The 7,500-nt window shown below is 43.1% G+C and overlaps 1 protein-coding gene across 1 annotated transcript in view; it reads left to right on the forward strand.

Moving 5' to 3' along the window:
* Positions 1–7,500, forward strand: part of LOC310777830 (partitioning defective 3 homolog B-like) — a gene marked incomplete at both ends in the record, with an annotated part of 422,164 nt that overhangs the window by 132,460 nt on the left and 282,204 nt on the right. The gene's annotated exons all lie outside the window — the stretch shown is intronic.

A 7,500-nucleotide genomic window follows, 5' to 3' on the forward strand; every position in this document is an offset into this window, starting at 1 on the left:
AAAATGAGCACTACTCTCTGGAGCTGCTGGAGCGACCAGAGCACAAACAAAACATCGCGTGACGTCACCAATTCTGGTCAGTAATGGAGACCACTGAGACGCTGTTTTGAGCCGACACGGTGACCACTGAGACAGACATACAGACAAGTTTTCACTGTTAAAGTCCCTGGAAACCAAAATCCACAAAAACCTTCTATCTATTAAATTTAGTGTCTTATGTGAGTAATTGTGTGCCTCAGAATGTAGTTGACTTTACTTTCAACCCTAACCCCAAAAATCCCCACTTTTCTACAAGGTCTGGATTTCCATTTCCTCATTGAAGAGAGCGGTGCGCGCGGTGCTAAAATGCATGATCTTATCACGTCATAAGATTTAATCGAATCACATGCACGCACGCGCGCACACACACACTGACACACACACAGTAGCGCTGTGCACTCGCAGCGGCAGAGATCTCTTCCTCTCTGTCAGTAGGCTATGCGCCGAGCAACGCGCGAACACACACACACACACACACACACACTCCATCTCTCTTTCCTTCTCTCTCTCTCTCCTCTCCCTCTCCCCGTTAACGGAGAGAGAGGTCTCCTCCGAGCAGGTCTCCTCCGAGAGAGAGAGAGAGGAGACCTGCTGCAGACGGGACACGCCCACACAGTCCGCGGGAGAAAATACACTCTAAAATCTAATTGATTCTCATGACTTTTGCCATGACTGTCAAACCTAAATTTATATACTCTGCGACGTTCATCATCGTTCAAATTTGGCTGGTGGCTTATTAACATAGGTTCCTGTGATGTGATGAACTCAAAATGCTAAATAATAAAAAAAATATTTCTGGTTTCCAGGGACTTTAAGTTCTCAATCAGAGAGAGATTTCTGCCTTCAGATCGGGCAACTGAGAGTGCACGGCGGGCGGGCGAGGGAGCAAGTGAGCCCACACAGCGGTCGAGCTGCAGGGCACAGCTCGGCTGCAAATGATTCACTGGACTACATATGAGTGATTTGTTTATTATTATTTTTGTATATAATTGCAGTGAAAATTGCAGACTTAATTACTAATTGCACAATGACTTAAGTGTTGCATTACCGCCACCTACTGGATTGTTATATTAAAGCTACATCGTAATCCTTATAGTCAATGGATTAATTCCTTATATACCCATGAATGAATGTGTCTGTGGGACATGAGGAGTGATGATTAGTTGGGGGTTAGGTTCATTCTAGCAAAAATAAATAAATAATATATATATATTCTTTTATTAACACATTGAGTGCCACAGCGCTTCAGTAAAATTGTCTGCAGCCTGTGCCAGATTCACTTCCATTCAGTTGAAAACAGCTATAGAATTTTTTCTATTAGGGCTATATTGACGGGGCTGGACTTTAATGAAACATTGAACACTCCTGCTTCTTCCAAAGAAGAAATTTTGTTTCTAGACAGTTCCATTATGAAATGACAGCCTCTCAAAAACACTTTCAAGGGTTTTCTGTCGTTTTTTTTTACTTTCCAAGATATAGTCACTTTTATTAATACCTTTTGCACTCTAATTTCGAGCACATTCACTGACTCCGGCTGGTGTTTTCTGATGTGGTGGCGTGGTGTGGTTTCTGTGCAGCCTGCGTGCCCCCCCCCCCCCCTCTCCACCTCTGAGCTGCCGGCTCCTCCCCACACGCACAGAGTTTGTTTTCTCGACTCCGTTTTTGCCCCGGACGGATCCCAGCGCGCATCAAGGAAATGCCAAACGCGACTGAACGAAAAGGCTTGGCCGTTCGGCTTCGGATGCTGGCTTTCTGGCAGGGAATCGTGTGGAGATAGATAGAAGCATAAGAGCTCAGTTGTGAGCGCGGATGCAGCCGAGCCCACTCTCCGCTGCAGACAGAGCAATCTATACGGCTCTGGCTGAAGCATGCATCGGTTTCCTCTTTGATCACGTCTTTCCCTGCTGTCTCATGCACAAAGTAAAGGATCTGAGGTGGGTGGCGCAGCTTCCGTGTCGATGTTTAAGGTGGCGCCGTGTGATCCCTTGAAGGGATTCATGCTCACTGGCTAGGTACGACCTTAAACAGCAGAATTATGGAATAATATGAATTATGATTTTAGGACGTCCACAGACGTCCTTGGCACTCCTCGTTACATTTTTTTAGGACGTCCAGAGACGTCCTTGGCACTCAATGTGTTAATATTAACACGTTCACTGCCAATGACGAGTTGACTCGTCAAACACAATCCAACCGTTCACTGCCAACGACGAGTTGACTCGTCAAAAAAAAAAAAATTTTTTTTTGACGGTGCTACGTGGATCAATGTCCCCCACGTCTCCTATAAAAATATTGGAAGTATTGAATGTGTATAATCTATTTTACCGACCAACTAAGTGGCGACAGTGCTCTCCCGACAGAGAGAAAGGCAACCAAAAACAGCCGCGGGAGCAAGCCATTCTCAAGGAAATGGCTTGGCGATTTTACAGTCATCAGTCACCAGACTCGCCTGAGAGCGGCCGCGCCAGCAGCAGCACACAGAGAGCGGAGAGCGGTGCTGGCGTGGGGGATTGCAAATTTGCATAATAGATGGGTGAAACACACTTTGAAACACCCGCAGAAAGGCCAGAATCGCACGCATTCCGAAAACCCAGAAACGAACGAGCCTCATTCTAATACTGTAGGCGAAAACGCTTTCACGCTGCTGCACAACGGTGTGGGGTTCCAAAAATAGACTGGGTGGGCAGCATAAAGCCTAGAATCGCACAAAGCTTCATCAAAGCTCTCAACCGAAAATCCAAGAAACGATTGAGTCCCATCCACAGTCCACACTCGCCGACGAGGGGCCGCCAGAGAGGGAGGCTGCTCACTGCTCAGACAGGCAGGAGAAACTGGCTTGTGACAAACGCCACCAGACACGCCCACGGAGGGAGGAGTTTAAAGGAGAGGGTGTTCAGAACTATATTGTTCAGATGTCTGATCTCTCACTGATGCCAAAAATAAATGGTTAAAGTGACTGTTCTGCCTGTTTGATTGAATTTCACAAAACTGCGATTATCTCAGCTTCCTGTCTCACACGCTGAAACCATGCTGTACTCAACGGCTAATATCTACATAACTACTAACTCTACAAACTAACTCTTTTAGACAGAGAAAGCACACATTCTATTAGTACTTTTGTGAACTTCGTGTTCACAAAGTCCAAGCAGAAAATTATCCTCGGCTCTTGTAAAATGAGCCAGAATCCTCAAAAAACGGCTTGGCAGAAGCTACCTACAGTAAAAAAAAAATGGCTGGCAGTGAATGTGTTAATAATCGGATATTTATTTTTAATTAGAATGTCAGCATTATGAAGGAATATTCGAACATCAGAATATTGGAAGACAGCCCTATAATAGTGTTTGTGCGTGCGTGCTTGTGTGTGTGTGTGTGCTTATCTTTATTGATGTTTCTTATGTGTGTACTTGTGTGTGTCTCTGTGTGTGTGTGTGTGTGTGTGTGTGTGTGTGTGTGTGTCTGTGTGTGTGTGTGTGTCCTACTTTCACTTCATTAAAACAGTATTCTAATCCAAACCAAGGCCCATGCAGATGAAGTTAGTGTAAAGACGCTCGATCATTAGCCCACTACAGAAGCCAGACATAAAAAGACTCACACACATAAACAGCCACACGCACGCACGCACGCACGCACGCACACACACACACACACACACACACACACACACACACACACACACACACAACACACACACACACACACACACACACACACACACACACACACACACACACACCAACAAGTACACACAGACCCACACATAAACAGCCACAAACACACTTGTACAGTAGCTGTCTTGTATGCAGGCTCAAATGTACACACACTAATGAGTACTACTTAATTAAGCCGCAGAGGGGGGCAGGCATGCCCTATGTCTCTTGTGTGTGTGTCTGTGTGTCTGTGTGTCTGTGTGTCTGTGTGTTTGTGTGTGTGATTGTGTCTATTGGGGGTGGGGGTCAGACCCAGATGCATTCATTACATGGGGCAAGGACAGGCGGACACTATGAGACAAGTAGAACAACAGACAGAAAGACATTGCCCGGCAAACAGACCAACGGTTTGACAGACAAATCAGCAACAATGAAATAAACACATTCTTACACCAGTGTTTCCTCTGTCTAGGATGGAGTTGTAGCAGTGGTGGTGAAGTGTGCGTATGGTGGGGAAAAAAAAGCGAAGCCTAGTTCTCCCTAGTAGGAGATACAGTAAATAACATTTATTTGGCAATAAGAATCTGGTATTCCTATATATTACTACAGTATTCCTAAAATATCCCTATAGTAATCCTATAATATACAGTATCTATAGTATTCTGATAATATTTCTATACTACTCCTTCAATGTCCCCCGTGCTTCCAGCTATGCATTGTGCTGACATTATCAGGTAAGCACAATGTTTCCTGTTTACTTTACTCACGGGTGCATATTATATATATGTGGATATGAAGCGTCCGTAGCACATCATCATATAAACATTAGTTTCTAAAGAAAAGAAGCCGCCTCCCCTTTTTAACAGTTATTCAGCAGCAGTGGCGGTGCTGAATGCATATTGAGGAAACACTCCTTTATATTTATGCACGGCAGTAAACTAATTCCACTGGTGACACTCTTGCCAGCAACATTTATAGTCATTGTGTTGTATCAAATGGATACACAGCGAGGGGTCATTTAAAAGTGTAAACTAGTGGAACATCAGTCAGGGAGAAAAAGGCACTTTTATTGTGGTGGCAGGGCTGAGGGGCGGGGTTGTTGAAAGAAATCTACGATTTCATTGGTTGGTGTTTATATTTATGCCTCCTGGTGCAATATGAGGTCCCCATTAAAGATATTCTCTTTTCAAAGAAGTCAAAGTAATGGGGGTTCGTTTCAGAGCTGGTCTGTCTTATAACAGACCTGTAAAACTTAGTGCACAGAGTACACACAACCAAATGACAGGTACTTCCTCATGCTACGCCAAATCTCTGCAACAGTGTGATTAATAGGGACCCAAGCTAGCGAACTAGCCGACTGTAAATTTGAGTGTCTGTTTTACATCAGTGTCCTGTGTGAGAACACTGTTACCTCACTGTGCATTAGTCTGTCTTTTACAAATCAACAGGTCTATGTGTGTGTGTGTGTGTGTGTGTGTGTGTGTGTGTGTGTGTGTGTGTGTGTGTGCAGTTAATCAGAAAGTGACTCAGACAAAAAATGAGCTATCTAAAGCAAGCGAGAAAGAGAGTGAAATGTAGAGAGATTGTCTGGCCTCTGTGTTAGAGACTCACCATCTTTCTCCATAGCAACCAGCTGTAAGCACACACGCTGAGATTAGATCACACACACGCACACATACGCACGCACGCACGCACACACACACACACACACACACACACACACACACACACACACACACATACACACACACACACGCACAGTCACTGGTACACACTCATCGTCACACACCATGCACTGGCACCCTCAAGCTAGTACCTGCCAGGGCTGGTCGATGATTCAATATGATTGTTTATCCTCTTTTCAATAGAATCATAAGATAATTGTGATTAGGGCCGAGCAATATTGATATTATAGCAACTTGTGATATAAGACTAGATATCATCTTAGATTTTGGATATCGTAATATTATTATATGGCACAAGTGATGTCTTTTCCTGATTTTTAAGGCTGCATTAAAGTGATGTAGTTTACTGAACTTACCAAGTTCTATTATTTGCCTTTACTCAATTACGGTAGTCATTTGGCATATATCCATATTACTGATAGGGATGCACCGATCCATTTTTCACTTCCCATCCGCAAATGCAGCAATAACACGGCGAACACCGACACCTCTATGCCGGCAAGATGTAATTGAACTGAAGACTAAAGTATCTCCAAAATAAGTGCTAACATTGATTAATTACTGTAGTAGCACTGTCTCATGTTATGTTACGCGGGTTCATGGTCCACCACAAGCTATGAATGGAATCTGGATCACCACGTGGATCAGCGACATCAGCCTGATATCTCATCCGTGAATTACGTCGTATCGGGTGAATTGGATCGGTCCCACCCCTTATTACTGATGATTATTTATTTAAAAAAATCCATTGTGTAAATATTTTGTGAAAGCACCAGGTGGCAGCTGGACATTTAGCCCACTTCAAAGAAAATACCGGGATATATATTGTGTATCGCCATTCAGCCTAAAAATATTTAGATTTTTGGTCCATATCTCCCAGCCCTAATTGTGATGAAATTATTACCACTAAATCAAACTATTACCCTAAATTATTATTACCACTTTTCGTCATGCGCAATTCTGTAAAGTCTAGTCTAATTCTAATCTCTCACATAATGAGATCTGAAACCAATGGGGGAAGGTTATTTGAAAATATTTCATACTGCGTATTACCCAACAGTTCAATGTGATCAACAACAACTTGCATTCCATTTATTGTTATATATTCACATCAAACAATTTTCCAGCCCAACTACCTGCTTTCATTGACATACACGCGTAAATGAACACATACCTACACGTTGGCATTTAAGCATCACTGTATGTTCGTGCTGTGTACAGGATATAGATACCCTCTACACACACACACACACACACACACACACACACACACACACACACACACACACACACACACACACACACACACACACACACACACACACACACACACACCTCACATTGATTTCATTCACCCAAGCATTTCCCCCCCTGCACATACAGTATATCCTCTTTGCACTGTATTCACACACACACACACACACACACACACACACACACACACACACACACACACACACACACACACACACACACACACACACACACACACACCGCTGTGAGTAATGTAAAGTAATGTAATGGTTTTTGTGGTTCGGTGGGTAAACGATCCTTGAAATTGCAAAAAAGTCTAAAATGAGTATGTGAGCGCAGCTATAAATATTGGAACAGTAAGTCATAAGTTAAATGAGCTTGTGTGTCTGAGTGTGTGTGTGCGTGTGTGTGTCTCTACTGCTGTCTGTATGTGCCTCCATACATTGCCCTCCTCCGTGTGTATGTGTTTTTGCCTGTGTGCTTGCTTTTGTGTGTGTGAAGCTGCACCTATAAATACAGTAATAGCTCGTCATAATTTAACCACATAACGCTCTCACCAGAAAACTCATTACCTTTGAATCAAAATGTCCTTTTTATACAGGGAAACAGATTTACTGTAAATTGGTTCATTGAAATAGCATCGCCAGCATATTATATTTATTGGTGAACTAAGGCACTTTATTGCAGATGGGGTTATTTACAAACTAACGGATAAAAAGGTAAATAGGTTTGACTGAAAGCGTAAGAGAAACTGGATGTGGAAGGTAAAAAGATGGCTGCCATTTCAGCCATTTTTACAATACCATAGAATTTCACTGTCCAGGGTGATTTAGATTATTCTCAGTCAAATTACAGGTTTTTAACTATGGAAGTTT

Source organism: Poromitra crassiceps (assembly GCF_964638095.1).
Source record: "Poromitra crassiceps genome assembly, chromosome: 6".
Taxonomy (NCBI): Eukaryota; Metazoa; Chordata; class Actinopteri; order Beryciformes; family Melamphaidae; genus Poromitra; species Poromitra crassiceps.